This window comes from Lissotriton vulgaris, chromosome 8 (genome assembly GCF_964263255.1).
Source record: "Lissotriton vulgaris chromosome 8, aLisVul1.2, whole genome shotgun sequence".
NCBI lineage: Eukaryota > Metazoa > Chordata > Amphibia > Caudata > Salamandridae > Lissotriton > Lissotriton vulgaris.
Genome location: NC_141696.1, coordinates 212,997,060 through 213,014,115, shown reverse-complemented (window position 1 = coordinate 213,014,115; position 17,056 = coordinate 212,997,060).

Here is a 17,056-nt window from a genome sequence, read left to right as displayed (position 1 = left end):
AAAAATTGGGGGGTCTCTCAAGGGAACGTCGCCATGTAATTAAGGGCGTGGCTTAAAAACACATACACTAAAAGTTTATGCTTAGCATAGTGTGCCGCCTGACTGGTATTTTGTTGTTTCTGTCATTGCATCCAGATATAAGATACAACAAGTAACATCATACTTACAAAGAGTCAGGACTATTGGCTATTGAAAAAGCTTCCACATAAAGTCCTGGTGACACCACGACAATGTTGCTGCTCCTTAGTTCCGAAAAGAGAAGCGAAATCCAGAGAGAAAATTACTCTGTTTAAAGGATTTCCCTTCCCCTTCAACACTCGAAAAAAAAAGACCTCCTGTGCCACCGCACAATACATAGCCTGATAGAGACCCATTTCGAGGTCTCCTTAAAAAAAATGCAGGTGCTCAGACCCGATGAGACCTGGCTCACTTAATGCCCTGCCTTGCACATTGTTCTTGTATCCCTACCTAGTTTGCAACGCAACACTGTACAGTGTGTCTGGTTTTCAACAAATAGCGTGAAGGAGAACTGCTCAGAGCCCATAACAGTTTACACTGTACAACAGCTCTGAACAGAATCTTGTTTTTCCCAGAGTAGGGTCATTGGCTGACTATTGCAGTTCTCTCTATCAGGCATCACGTTATCAGATTTGATGAAGCAAGAAGCAAAAATAAAAGCGCTCAACTCTCTTGGAATGCACCACTTCTAGGCACCAGATGTGAATCGATGCAGGCCAGTGGGTTAGAAACTCACTCACTCGACATAGCGTACTCCTTAGCAAATCTTATCTTGTCTCACTGTTTCAGTATATCTGTCACTTAGCACTGCATGCCTTTAGAAACAAACTTTGCACCGGAATTAGTGGTGCCAGAAACGAATCCCAAAATTGGACAATTGAACTGACCTTCATAGTGCCTAGAGGTGTTTTATTTTGCAGTATTGTACTATAGAATTCTCCCAAACTGTACGGCCTGCCCATATGGTCAGGGACTACTGACTACCCCCTCCCTGTCTTGTGCACCACCAACACAAACCATTAAGTCAATTAGACATGCGAGGAGTTTCTTTGGAAGGCAGGGGGTCTCGCGACCCCCCGGCCGTATTTATTAAAACATGAAAACAAATGAAAAATTCTTGAAATAAACAATATTTACACAAACATTAATATGCAAAAATTTGACATTAGATTACAAGCAATGTAGACAGGTATCAAAGGGCTAACCTTAACAAATGTCTAATACAGCGTGTTTCCTAACCGAATATAATATCCTCCGTATGAATTTTTGCATAGCTTACAGTCCTACGGCAAGGTCGCTAACCGGTGTCAGATCCTTATTAACCAGCTATGCACTCACGTCCGAGTGCGCATGCGCAGAGGGCCCGTTTACCAGGAGAGCACTTCCCCCCCTCCCGGTTACCCCTGTACGCTCCATGACTCCATTACTCAAAGAGGGCCCTTTCACTCTGCGCCGTTTAATGACGTCATAGTGTAAGTGCGGGGTGGCTAACCAGCCCAAAGAAAGCCTGACTCCCCCTTCCCCCGCACCCATCCAACCAAGCGATATCCTGCCCCTGGAGTTCTGGGAGAGACCATTGGCCCCTCCCCCTGGCGACCCCATTTCAAGAATGGTGACGCCCCCTAAGGACCTTAAATTAACTGCTCACCGATCATGACCTGACCTAATACTTCAATAAATACGACAATTATGGTACCTGTAACGGGAAAAAAGGCCTAAGGAAAAAAAACATGTACATCCAACTACAATGCGCACCAAATGCTAACCACCAATATTTACAATCCTGTAAATGGGAAAAAAGGCCTAAGGACATAAGTCACCCAAACAATATATACAGTGAAAACTGCCAAATTGGTAAGACCAATCAACACAGAAAACAAAAACATTTGCTTCAGGGGCTGGTGGGTAGGAAAGATTATTCAGCCCTCGGGAGCATGGTGCAGGCCTGGGAGAGCGCAGGAGCAAGAGGGCGCCTCCCGCGCTCTCCCGGCCATTTATCCTCAATCGGGGCGGACCAATTCCCACTGGTCCGCCCCCCTAGCTCCCCTCCTTTGACCTGGAAGCAATCGCAACAAATGTCCCCATTGATAGCATCATTTAATGATGCGACCCTAGGTTCTGACAAGTTATGGATGAGCCTGTACTCGCCCTTCTTCTTCTTTGGGACCATGCCGAGGGGCGAGCAAACAAAGTTAGGTGTAGGGATGTCATTAAAAGGACCCGCTATCCTCCCCAGGTGCAGCTCCTTAGCGATCTTTGTTGCCACTACCACTGGGTTGTACCTAACTGACGGTTGATTCCTACATTTTGATGTCCCTGTATATCCCCCTGCTGGGATCCTAAAGCTGTGTGAAAAACCTTCCTGCAACATCCTTGCAGAGGCAAGGTCTGGGTACCTGTTCAGCCAAGAAGTCATAGCCAGAATGTCAATGGGTTAATGCGCTACGCGCCCGTCCCCACCTAATCTTTCTTCCTTCTTTCCCTGTTCCCAGAGGCGTTACTGTTTGTGCGGCATGTTGTTTCTAGATGGGAAGGGTGGCCACATAAGGAACATGCATGCTTGAACTTACATGTGCCTGCTGCCCTAGTGAATGTACGTTTGTTAAAATCCCAGCACACCCCTTTTCGGTCCCCACTGCCCCGTGCTCTACCTGCTTTGTCACCCCCTTGTGCTGACCGAAAGGGTTGCTGGGGGTTGGACAGGTAACCCTTGTTCCAGCTTGGGCCCGCACCCCCTGGTTGCCCGGTTGTAAACTGGTCATACCATGAGACGGAATCGACCCTATCTCAGGATAAGTTTGGTCAAATTCTTTAGCTTTCCTGAAGGTTGTGTCATGCTCCTTTCACCCATCCCCCCCCATATTTGTCCCTGAACATAGTAATTCTTCTCTGGTAACATGCCATCCCTGCCTGAAAATTAGGGAAACGCTCTGCTGTGATCGCCATAAACACAGAAAAGGCCTTGATCCAGTTGATCAGTGACTCCTCCTCCCTGAATCTTGCCATTTGGCTCCGCAATGCGCTAGGTAACATCCAGTCCTTCTGTGTCTTAACATACTCCATTTCCCTGTGATCCACCAGCAAGGAAAACAAATAACAAATAGACATATTTGCCCGCCCAAATCAATTCCTTCACTGTTGTGGGACATGTTGGGCCAGACTCTCCCTCCTGGAGGGTATTGTACCTTCCCCTAACACCGGCAAAGCCACCTCCTTACCACTTTCTGTGGCCTGTGTTGTTTCAACACTCTTGTCCTTTCCAGCGCTGCTGTCCGAACTTTTTGCTTGAGGAGAAATAGGTGCGCTTGGCACTCCCTCGCCACCCTTAGCAATCAAAATTTTTGGGACCATTTTTTGAGCCTCTGCGGAGGGATCTACCCCAACCTCCTTAGGGCCCCCAATCCCCAGCCAGGGGAGCACTGACGCTATCTGGGCTGCCAGCTCAGAAGGCACCTGACCCACCCCTGGAGGTGCACTAACTGGGGAGGGAGATCCCATGTCATGTACCAGGGGAGGAGCAGGGATCACCACTGGTCCCATTGGAACTACTGGTGGGACAACCAAGGGCGCTATGTATGGGGCTGGTGCCAGTGTGGCTGGAGCCGGTATCCCCGGTATACTCATCAGGATTAGTGGCGTAGGTATGGGTGCGACCGGCCCGGGCGGCCCCCCTCAGGGACTGTTCCTGGGGACCCCCCTGCTACTTGTGGGTTTGGGCCCTGACCACTACCCCTTTTTGCCCTGACCCGCTTAGGTAACGCATCCAACTCTCCCCTGGGCTGCGGGGGCACTATTACCCGCTTAGGTCTCCCAGATGGCCCCACCTGGTCATCCAACCTTTGTGAGAGCTCCGCCACGTTCTTACCCAACTGGTCCACTCTCCCCAGTCTCCTGTCCATAGCTGTCGTCTTGCGCATCATACCCTGCAGCATAAGCTCCATGCGGGAACGCTTAGCGCCATGACCAACAGACATTCTCTATTTCTGTTTAAAACAGTAAACAGCCTATACCTATGCAACACTTATGAGCACGATGTGCTCTTGTACCTGTTCAAAGATGGGGGAACACAGCCCAGCCATAAGCCCCACGCAACTGTGACCGCGAGACACACCAGCTAACCTGGGTGTTGGGCAAGCGCACTCTAGCCCGGTGGCCCTCCAGAAGCAGTGAAATGCAGGCCCGCCTGTGTCCTCTGTCCGCCTTCGTCAGTCCCATCACCAGCACCAGCACTTCAGCACCAACCGCTACCAGCACCAGCACCAGCCCTTCAGCACCAGCCGCCCCTGTACGGTGGTTATTCTGCGAAGAGAAAAGGAATTAACAAATACTCCAAGTAGCCATGCACTCCAGCAAGTGAGCCGTGGACCAGAGAGACCAGCGTAATCTCCTAGTCCCCTAGGCCAGTAATCATTACAGGCGTTATAAAATTTGGGGTGGCACAATAACCAATATGGCACAATACTGTTTCACAGCGTTCGCTTGTTCTTTACCCTACCACTTGGCCAGCCACAGCTCTAATGAGGAACGAACTAAGGCTCTCACGTTTACTTTCTGTGTGCCTAAAAATTGTTTTAAATTACACCACCTACCACAGCGCTCTTCAAATTGCCTGCAGCCTTAATGCCCCAAAACAAAACAATTACGTCATTTTAGCCACTCACTGGGCTGAGGGAGGTATTTTTCCAACAATCAAAAACAGCTGGTTTCAACACTAAAATGCTGAATAGGAGTTATTTAGTCTCCCATTCACGTACTGCCAAGGCTGACCCTGCTTCGCACACTACAATTGTGCTGACTACCTGCAGCACAGCCAGTTATCTCTCGTAGTTAGCAAACCCCCCGCTACGATCTCTGGAAAGGCGCCCCCCCAACGCTGCCTTACCGTTTGCGCAACTCGCGCCTCACGCAGCCCCATTACCGCAACCTCCAGCTAACTGCTGCCCAACAACGCGCCGATCCTCACTAGATCGTAAAATCAGCGCCACCGATGAGAACAAAACATTGCCGGCCCATGCGGCCTCCGCCGTAATGCCGCCCTCGCTGCTCCCGATGCCGACCTCCGCAATGCACTCAGGCCAAGCCGCTCATCGAAGGAAGCTCCAACTGTACAAGGATGAAAAAGAATAAAAGATTATTCAGCCCTAGGGGGCACGGTGCAGGACTGGGAGAGCGCAGGAACAAGAGGGCGCCTCCTGCGCTCTCTCGGCCATTTAACCTTAATGGGGGCGGACCAATTCCCACTGGTCAGCCCCAACTAGCTCCCCCCCTTTGACCCGGAAACAATCGGATTGCTTCCGGGTCAAAAGCGAGAACCTGCACCAATCGGGGGTGGGGCGTGCCCACTGCGTCATCAAGACGCGGCGGAGGGGCCCACCCCACCACCAAGGGTGCAGGGGACGGGGGGTCCGGTGACCTGCCATACATGTGGGGGGTCGAGTGGCCCCCCCTCCTCAAAGCAGCGTGAATTGGGGCTCAAAGAAGCGCACATTTTATGTACTGTTTACTGTCAAATAATTCGCTAAAGAAAAAAAGACACCATCATTCCAGAGATGCCCATAGCGCCTTCTGCTGCCTTCTGATTCCTGTCTTAACTGTCTCTCACCTTTGGTTGCCAGCTTGCTACTATTTTCTAGCTTTTTTCTGTGTGGTTTGAGTCCTTCCACATTGCACAACGGATGTTTGTAGAACTTGTCTAGGAGTCTCTATTTAGCTGTGAAGTGTTTCGTCTGCTCACTGTGCGCTTGTACCACTGCTTCTGTTGCTGTGGCAGGGCTTCTTCTCAGGGAGGCCATTACCCACCCAGGCAGCTGTTCTGAAGTAGACATGTCAAGTGGGCCCCAGTCACAAAACCGAGAGACGCCGCACCAGGGAACTGCACAGGTAGTTAAACCATGGCATTGAACACTGGGCATGGCAAATGGCCCACCTCCTCCCACTCTCCCCTCCTCTGTCTCTCACCACTTCCGGCTCCACAGTCACAAATCAGCCTTTCACATGCCTGGGAAGAAATGACTGTGTGCCTGCTTTGCCGAAAACACACCTCATGCATCTACACTACAATAAATAGTCACTTTTGTAGTTGCTGGGAAAGCTTTGTCCTCCTGTTCTGTGTATTTATCATCTGCCCTCGGTTCTTGATATTTACCCTGCGTCCATTGGCTCTGGTTATTTAACCATTGTCCTCAGGTTATTTAACGTCCGACCCTTGGCTTTGTTTATTTAACCTCTTTCCTCTGATTATATAACCTCTGCCCTCTAGTTATTTAACATTTTTTCTATAGCTCTGGTAATTTAACCTCTTTCCTCTGACTGAGCGTCTCTTAATAAAGGTCTTGTTTGGTGCCCTTGAGCTAGTTTTAACTTCACCTTCCTCACAGTTTTGATTTCTTTTGCGCCCTCACTCACACTTTTAGCTCTTCATTTGTGGATTAAGGATATCCTATCAAACATACATATCATCCTTGAGCTACTCCCTCTCAGAGAGGGCGTAGTAGCCCCCAGAGGAACTAGGTTTTTCCTCTGGGAGGAGAATCCCAAATGATGAAGCATGTGACCTATGGTGAGTGAGGGATTTCGTCCTGAAAAGGGAAATTCCCTCAGTTAGTTCTGTTGGGCTTAGTTACTGGTTCTGTTTCACATTTCATCGTTTTATTATGTAAACCAGTCAGTAGTTGTTTTCCACACTATTTAATTACTAATATAGACCTCAGGATTTCGTAATGTTGTTTGTTCTAATTTCGGGGAATAAATCCTGTGTGGTCTCAAGATTTTCCCTAGTACCCTCCGGCTTTGAATCGTATTTTGTTAGAGCATCTAAATACATCAACAATTACATTTAATGTTCAGTCAATGAAAACAGTGTTGGTGAAGTTTTAAAACTTATTCTCTCATTTCGTAGATTAGCCATAATATAACCCTATAGTCTGCCATAGCGAGCCATACCGGCTATTAAAGGCCCACTTCACGGTTAAAGGTCTGAGTCAAAGGCCAGGGACTTTAACAAGTCAGCAGGACTTTAGTAGCTGGTATAGCCCTGCAACGAAGGGCTATAAGGCTATTAGAGCATTCTGCCACTAGAGGGCAGAATGTAGTAACAAATTAACCCCTTCCATGCTGATGACGGCCAGGAGCCGTCATGGCACACAGTGCTCGTGTGCTGATGACGGCTCCCAGCCGTCATGGCCACGCCCGCGATTGGAATGTGCCGCACAGGAGCGGAATTCTGGCCGCGGGCAAGGGGTTAAACAAAGGCTTCAGGGAGTGCGAGGGGATTGAAAACTCCTAAGGCTCCCTGAAGCCTTCGTTCACAGCCACAAAGAAGTATTGTAATGCAGGAGCTCTGGGCTTATACCAGTCATTATAAGCCCGGGGCACTCCACGGTTTTCAATGAAGCTTCTAACATTCCAATGTTCTAATTTTTGTTATTTTATTCAGAAATAAGAAGTAGGTTGATTAGAATGAGCGTAGAAAATAAACCTGGTTGTTCCATGCAGAGTATTATCCCTATTCTAAATTAAAATACCTATTTAATCCAAACAAGTACTCATGAAGAGTCCCTTCTTAAAAAGAGCAAGTACATTTCGGAGCAGATTCAAATAGCTAAATGGAAGGACATACTCCCTATAGACAGTTGTTTTGGAGACTCAGCCAAGTTCTCTGTACAATTTCAGTTGCAATTCTCTAAAAGTGAGAAAGGAAAGAATCATTGCAGTAACTCATAGTCAATGAATTTATCTACCAGACCACCACATTTAGAATCTGCTTGCTAATTTTCCTTAACACATGCCTGTGCTTAGATTTCAGCTTGGTCACAGATGATCTTGATACAGCTATGGTCCAGCTTGGTCACAGATGATCTTGATACAGGTAGGGTCATCCTAAAACTCTGCAAATCCAAAGTTTAGACCCATGTTCTCACATGTTTATGCCACAATAGTGCAGGCTCCATCCAGAGGATCAACTCTTTGAAATCCTTCCAATATGACTCCAATTGAGCATACCAAATCCCCATTCTTTTTGAATGCCTATATGAGCAATTGTTTTGAGGTCCAAGGATAAAAAATGGGAAATACAATTCAACATATTGATTAAAGATCCTACAAATGTATTTTCCATATGGGGCCCCCATAAGTCAGCCCAGTGCAGGGTAGCACCTGATGCCTTTAATCCATATACTTGAAAGGCCAGAGTTACCAACCAGGATTGAGCCTGGCCCCACTACTGATTCCCTTGTCAGGAGGTGGGAATAAAACTGATTTCTGATTTAATTGCCATAAGCCCAGTCCTGTACTGGACTCAGCTAAACATGAACTGCTTTGGTCTATATTTAAGATCAGCATTAGAAGTGTTGTCTCGTCAAGGCACAAAAATATATTAGATGGGGCGGGAGGCATGTAAGTAGTTTGCCTAATGAGTTGACTCTGAGTTATCTTTTGAATGACTCAAAGATCATGATTACAGTATTATATCTATTAAGGAGGCATACTGGCTAAGGAAGTCCTCTATTGACACCTCAGAAATTGACTCACTGTTAGAAATGGGGGTCTCTAGTTGGCAGAGGTAGGTACCTTTGTCCAAATAGGGACTCTTGCTTTGTGTTAGGGTAAGGGGGATATACTTCTAAAATAACCCCTGCTCACCCCCTTGGTAGCTTGGCACGAGCAGACAGGCCTATCTCAGAGGCAGTGTGTTAAGAATTTGTGAACACATACAGTAATACAGTCAAAACACTACAAATGGATACCACACCAGTTTAAAAAATAATAAATCTTTATCTAAACCAACAAGACCAAATACAATACAAATCTAACATACAATACTCTTGAAAAATAGTACTTGTGCAAAATAACCTTTACATTGCAGGAACATCAATAAAACACAGTTCTTCCGACTCAGTAGCTCCTCCTGGGGCTACTGCAATACTGAATATGACAGTCTAACAAATCCAGCTGACCGCGTCAATATGGGTCAGCTAAAGCGTCGACTCTTGGATCGGACACAGTACCTTTCTTGTTGCGACTAACACGTTGGTGCAAGTTGGTCGGGGAAAATTTTGTGGTTGCGTTATGAAGGGGAGTGTTGCGGCGGACGAGGTCTTCACAATTCGGAGCAGGCAACGACTCCTTGACGGAGTCGGTGAGACCAGGGCTTGCATTGAAGGGTGAGACGGTGCTCACTGCGGTGCTGGCAGTTCATAGCGCGGCGACGGAGCTGGTGGATGTTCGGGTCGGGCAGCGAAGGAGTCGGTGACGTCCTTGCAGTGTGTAGGGAAGAGTTGTGGAGTGCGTTGCCCACATTTATACACACAAATCGTTTTTTCTCTGAAGGCAGAGAGTGTCTATCCCAGCCAAAACCAGTTCTGTCCTCACAGGTGCAGCTTCCTGGCAGGAGGTTGAGACAGCATTGTGGAAGGTAGACCAGGCCCATTCAAATGAAAGGAAATCCCATCCCCCCTCTCTAAATGCAGCCCAGGTCTATTCAGCCCAGCCTCGACTCATCAGGCTCTCTGGAGTCACTTCCCCTCTTCAGTCCCTGTCATCCAAAAGACAGACATGCAATACACAAACCTAACAGAGGCACACTAGATGGCTAGACAAGAAAATACCTACTTTCTAAAAGTGGTATTATCAAACACAGAATGTAAAAATCACCCTCACTAAAAGATGCACTTTAACATTCTGAGTTCAGCCATACTATACTTTATTTTTCTACCTTGTTACCAGGGCCAGTTATGTTTAAAAGATGTTATAAACAAACGCCCCATTTGGTCCTATGGGAACAGGTAGCCTTGCTTATAGTGAAAAACGAAATAGGCAGGATTTCACTTTCAGGAAATTCCACACACATCAGGGCATGTCCTACCTTTCACATACAATACTCCCTTCCCACAGGGGTACGTCGGGCCTACCTTAGGGGTGACTAATATGTAGAAAATAGAAGGTTTAGGGACTGGCAAGTATGCGCAATTGCCAAGTCAACATGGCAGTCCCAGACTGCAAACAGGCTCTGCAGTTGTAGGCCAGAGTTACATTTTACAGGCTGCTTCTGTGGGTGGCACAATCGGTGCTGCAGCCCACTAGCAACATTTCATTTACAGGCCCTGGGCACACACAGTGCACCCTACTAGGGTCTGACAAATAAATCAAATAGCCAATTGTGGAAACACCAATCCATAACAGTACTTTACAAAGGGAGCACTGAAAAGCAGTGGCAAAGTGCCCAAAGCATCTAGACCAGCAAAACGGAGTCCAACACACAGCAAAAACACAGGAGGCAAAGGCAAAAATGCAGGGGTAAACCATGCCAATGGTGCTGGGTCTAGCACATGTCCCCTCCAGCTGAAATGTGGGGAGAACTACCCACCCTCTTGGGAGTTCTCTTTACTGAGGTGGAAAAATCTGGACAGACCATCAGCATTGGCGTGTTCTATACCAGAGTGGTGTTCCACCGTAAAGTCCATCGGCTGTAGGGAAATGGACCACCTCAACAGCTTTGGATTCTCACCCCTCATTTGCATCAACTGTCTGAGGGGTCTGTGGTCTGTCTCAACCCGGAAGTGAGTCCCAAACAAGTATGGCCTCAACTTCTTCAGTGCCCAGACCACAGCAAATGCCTCACGCCTAATCACACTATACCTCTGTTCCCGGGGAAGTAACATCCTACTAATAAAGTCTACAGGTCGGTCTAGGCCCTCTTCATTTAACTGTAAGAGCACAGCCCCCACACCATGCTCTGAAGCATTTGTCTGCCCAATGAACTCTTTTTCGAAGATGGGTTCCTTAAGCACGGGCGTTGTGCACCTGGCAGATTTCAGTCAAGTTCACCTTCCTGGGCGGCTTCCTCGAAGTCAGCTTTGTTATTGGGGCAACAACGGTGCCATACCCTTTGACAAATCTCCTGTAATACCCAGTGAGTCCTAAAAAGGCTCTCACCTCTGTCGAATATGGGGGTTCCCAAGCTAGAATGGTATTAATCTTGGACTGAAGGGGCGCCAACTGGCTACTCCCCACCTGGTGCCCCAATTACACCACTGAACCCTGCCCGATCTGGCACTTGCTTGCTTGCCTTGATTTGATTGTGAAGCCTGCCGTCCACAGCACCTTCAACACTTTTCAGAGGTGGTGTAGATGTTTTTCCCAAGTGGCACTGAAGACTGCAATGACGTCCGGGTAGGCAGCACTGAAATCCTCCCGCCTAACCAACACCTGGTTGACCAACCTCTGGAAGGTGGCAGGGTATTCTTCATCCCAAAGGGTAGCACCCAGAATTGGTAGTACCCATCTGGTGTGGAGAATGCTGACCTCTCTCTTGTCCCATCAATTAAGGCCATCTGCCAGTAGCCAGACGTTAAGTCAAACGTACTGAGATACGGGGCAGACCCCCAACTGATCGATGAGCTCATCAGCTTTGGGGATGAGATGCGCGTCAGTCCTGGTGACTGAATTGAGATCTCTGTAGTCCACACAGAACCGGAGTTCTGGAGTGGCACCGGGTGCGGCTGCCTTCGGGACTAAGACCACTGGGCTGGCCCAAGGGCTGTTTGAGGGCTCAATCACCTTTAGCCCTAATATCTTGGAGACCTCCACTTTGATGCAAGCCCTGACCCTGTCAGTCACTCTGTAAACCGTATATTTTACCGGAGGAATGTCCCGAGTGTCCACATCATGGACGCACCACTGAGTGACGCTGGGGTCAGGGAGATGAATACTGCATTTTATGCTCTTCTCTTCTGAAACTGATGGCTCAAGCCAGAAGTGCCTCCTACCTCTGTTTATGAAGAATGGTACAAAACACTATGCTGATGCTTTACCGTTATATTAGGTCTGACAACATCTCATTTGTTTTCTCAGTTTCTTCTTTTATATGGTATGCATGTTTCCTGCTCAGGATAGAATTACATTGGTTTTTGTATTTTTTTAAGAATGGATGACAGTGTTTTTTAACCATTTTTTTATGCATCTTTTTTTTATTAACTGTCATACAGTTGGTTGAAATTGTATATTTTTATTTGTGCATGGTAAAGCCTTTTGTAGCCAAGACCTAAATAAAATGGCGGCTGCACTTAATGTGCAATAAATTTTTTTCATTTTGTACACTTTCGCTCCCACAATTGATCAGGATAAAGATGTTAGTATGGTTAATGTGCATGACAGTATATGAAGGAGTGCCGGGAATGGTCCCAGTATACATACAGGGGAATTACTAACCAGGGTGGTAGTAAACAATGTGCTCTGTTCGCTGGATTACTAAAGAACCCTCAACAATAATTCAAACTTTCAATCAAACAATAAATTGGATGCAACCATTATTTCAAAACAGAAAGACTGTATATATTTATATCATATTATGCATAATTATACATACTGATCATATCGGAAAAACACTCAAGTAGTTTCACAATTGAACATCGCAGAACTTGAAAATCATAGCATTTGGTCATTACATCATGAATAACACATGAAAGTACATGCAAAATGCTTGAGAAAAGCCCAATGCATTTCAGGACTGGGGCGTCCCTTCGTCAGGGGATACCTGTAAACAACTCAACATTCTATTCCCAATGACTTTGGCGCCGATTGAGGAATGTTTGCAAACTTTTCCAAACTTTTGGCCAGCACTGGTCATCTCCTATCCTGAACGTTTTGGGGTGATTCGTCGAGAGGGGGCAGAGAAAAAAGGGGATCCCAAAACGTGTTTTCCCCATACAATTTCCCATAGGACCTTTAGCCACAGCTCGAATGGCTGAATGGAATTATGCCAAATTTGGCAAAGAGGTAGTCCTCAGTTCAGACTTGTGCCTTTTGCTTATATGGTGTCAATCTGTTCAGTAGTTCCTGAGAAAATTACAGTCATTTACATATCTATGGGCACGGTGGATCCGCGGAGTGTGCGAGGATTGTCATCGTACCACAAGCACACCCTTCCAAACATGCGCTGAATGGTAATTGGCTGTCAAGTGGTTGTCAACATTCGAAACTAGGAACTGTTGGCAGACATTTTGTGCCTCGGTATGAGCGAGGCTGAGAAAGTCAGAGGAATATGTGTGCAAAATGGAGAAAGGGGGCAGGGTAGAAATAACTTTACCCTACAGACCTGCTTAGGGGGTCCCAGAAGGACCCCCAGGACCCACAATTTATTTTATTTTTTTAAAACCGGGCAGGTGCGTGTAGGGTACACTGACTGTGCTGTAAAATAAATAAAATAAAACAAAGTTTTTTTTATAATTAGTCCCCGGGGGGATAAATACGGAGGGCAAAGGCCTAGATGTAGGTTATTTTATTTTACCACTTCTTAAATACCTAATTTTACCGATTCGGTATTTAAGAAGTGGTAAAATAGAGGGGGGGATGTAGGTATTACAGAATCGGTAAATACCGAATCGTTAAGATTCAGTATTTACCGATTCTGTAAATACCGATTCGGTAATGCCCATTGATTCCTATTGGCATTGAAGCCCATAGGAATCAATGGGCATTACTGAATCGGTATTTACCGATTCGGTAAATACCGATTCCAGCAAGGGTGCAAGGGGTGTCACTTTGACACCCTCTAGCACCCCAAATACAGGCATGTATGCCATGTGGCACACAGACATGCCCGAAGGGCATGTCTGTCTGTCACATGGCATAGGTGTGCATGCACACATGTACATGCACACCTGGATTCGGTATTTTACCACCCAATTGGATTGGGTGGTAAAATACCGAATCTGAAAGGCCTTTGGGACTCAGAAGAGTCCCACCTACATCTAGAAGTTACCGAATCGGTAAAAATACCGATTCGATATGTTACCGATTTGGTAAATTTACCGATTCGGTAAAATTGGCCCCCTACATCCCAAAAAACCATTTCCCGGTCGGTAACGGCGGAAATCAGCCGTTACCGGCCGGTAAATGGCCACCTACATCTGGCCCAAAATATTACATTTTATGGGGGTCCCAGAGGGGTCCCCCAGCCTCAGGGATCGTCACCCCAGGGGCTAAAAAGAAAAAAATGGTGGCGGGAGGGGTCCAAGGTCCCCAAAGCCCTGGGGTCCACCACCCCCCTGGGCTTTATGTATTGTGGGAGGGGGACTGCGTGGCCCCCCTCTTGGAGCACTCGAGGGCCGGTTACCCCCCGGTGCTACAAAAAAATAGTTGGGGGGCTGCAAGGTCTCCAAAGCCTCGGGGACCTCCACTCCCCGGGGCTTTATGTATTGTGGGAGGGCCGGTTCCTGCAGTGTCCTGGGGTGTCCATCCTGCCCTCTCATAGCAAGGAAATGTGTTCTCTCTTTCAAAATGTAAATCAGATTGCTTTTCCACTTGGGGAGCTGCATGTTAGTAGCTGCCCATGTGGAAAAGCAATGCCGGATCCCAAACACTTTGAAGTTGTGCAGCAAAGGCACTGGAGTCGTGCACCCTACAGATTATGAGTCGTGCATCCAGCACAAGTACACCAGGGGTCCGCACTGAGCGCTGCCCTGGGTGCGCAATTTTTAATTTTTCTGTAAAAATAGCCCCTATCAGTAATTTTTTAATATCCCCGGGGACCCTATCCACCGTGTCTTATAAAAAAATGTTGGGGACCGTGGGGGGAGCCACAAAGTCCCTCCGGCTCCCCGCATTACTTTTAAGATGGGAAAAGTGATGCTAAAGTGGTGCAAGGGTGTTGTAAATCTGGTTTAGATTGTGAAAGAGAGAGCAGGGTGCATCTGTAGGATAAGTGCAGGTTAGTATAGGGGTAACAATTAGTTTTCTACGTCCAGGGGGATGCATCTGTCGAGTAAGTGCATGTTAGTGTAGGGGTAACAATTACTATTATAACTCCAGGAGGATGCATCTGTAGGGTATGTGTTGGATGGTGTATGAGTAACAATTATTATTGCAAATCCAGGGGGTTGCATCTGTGGGGTATTTGCTGGATACTGTATGAGTAACAATTGCTATGAAAAGAAAGTTAAAAGAGAAGGAGACACGCACTTTCACGGTGAACCTGGAAGAAGAGAAAGTGACGAGAGATGATTTCCGACTTGTTTAGGCTTGAGGGCCAGGTTAACCATTAAATGGGGTCTGGCAGATAAGTGCACACTTATTCTGCAAGAAGCCTTTCGGGGTCCTGCGAAAGCAAGTCATCTTTAATAATTGCCTGTCGCTGCGCGTACTTGCAAGGTCATCTGATTTGCTCGTATGTTAAAAACAGAAACTTTCTACACCTCTTTTTCATTGGTTATCAAGCATTGTAAGAAGACCTACTACCGACCAATCCCTTTCCTTGCGCAGATTTTGAAAAACATTTGATTGGCTGTTGTGTGGTTAACTCTACTTTCCTGATCCTAATGTTGATTGGCTTATTTTTTCTATGTGACATTACGATACTCTCATCATCTATGTAGCCCATTTTGTGACGCACTTTATTTTACAATGCGTTTCAAACCCTTCTTGATAATATGCCCCTAGTTGTGGTAGGGTGTTTTAATTTAAACTGTCTACCATGCTTACAAGTTTGTTGACTGTGAAGGAATTTAAAAATATGATTCTATTTTCTATTCAATCATAATTGTGCTGACTTTTCTCCTTTAGCGTGGAGTACTTTGTCCTTTCATTAAATGTATAATTCTTCAAACCATCCTTGAAAGAAAAATGCACAAGTTTTCAATTTTTTTTGTTGAGTCTTTTATATTCATCACATGGGTGAAAATCAATTTTTTTTTTCATTCAGTGGTATCACATGTTGGACCACATTTATTTTATTTTATCATAAGCACTCATTCCTTATGTTTACATTATATGTGTTGCCCCATCATTTTTATTTAAATGTTTGGGCTTTTTTTACTTTCAGATAAAGTAGAATAGAAGTGCTACGACAAACACTCCCTCACTACTTCATCTTTATTTTTTTATGTACATTTCATTTCAATATTACATTTAACAATCATTTTTAAAAATGGAAAGAATTATTAACATTTGAAGCCACAATTATATTATTTTATTCAAAAAGTGCTTGAAAAGATAATCCTCCTGTTCTTCACGAGTGAAAATTGGTGAAAGCACTACTCAATATAAATACTTTTAGCCCATTTTCACTCTAGAAGATAGAGTATTCGCTTTTATTCCAAAGTATTTCGTTTTTTCGTCGATAGTTTATTTATACTACAGTTTTCAATCATTAAAAAATACTTGAATACTAAAAAAAATATGATTTATTATGTTTTGAAATCCTCTGTTGAAAGTCATCCAACTCCAAATAAATAATAAAGTTATATATAAATTAAAATATACATCAACAATATGATCCCTCTGTGGAAATGAAAGATAAATTCAAGATGATGGCATTGCTTCTAATTATTACTTTGCACGTAGTAATTCCTTGATTAACTTATATTTCTTGTAACGGTTCTTTCGTCAACTTGTTATTATATTCCATTTAAACTTAATCATACCACATTCTATAATCATTTACATGCTTTCTTTTTAAAAAATTTCAAACATATACCCATTCAGATAATTTACCTCTTTTCGATATTCTTTCCTTCCTCCGTCAAAATTCATCCAACTCCTCTGGAAGGAAGATAATGATTAATGGATTTTTAAATATACATTAACAATATGTTCCCTCTGAGGAATTGAAGGATGTTCTCAAGATGCTTCCACAGGCCCGAATCATTACCTTGCTCGTAGTTTCTTCGCCCGTATTGATTCTCTGTAACAAAACTAATTATCCCACGGGTGTGGTTTATATACTTTTTGGTTACTTAACACTCTATGGCATGGGTACTCACAAACTTTCTCTTGGGGACCAAATTTACACTGTGGTTTGGGTCCGAGGGCTGCACCAGTGGGGGCGGGGTCAGTGGGGGAGGGGCGGGGCTAGAGCAACAAAAAAAAAACTGACCATGAGGTTGATCACTGGTCCCTGCAGCGGACACCTTCATCCACTGAGCCACCAGACCCGGCATACACACATCTCTCTCTCTCTTTCTCTCTCTGTCTCCCTCCCTCCCTCTCCCTCCCTCTCCCTCCCTCTCACTCTCCCTTACTCTGTCTACCTCCCTCTGTCCTC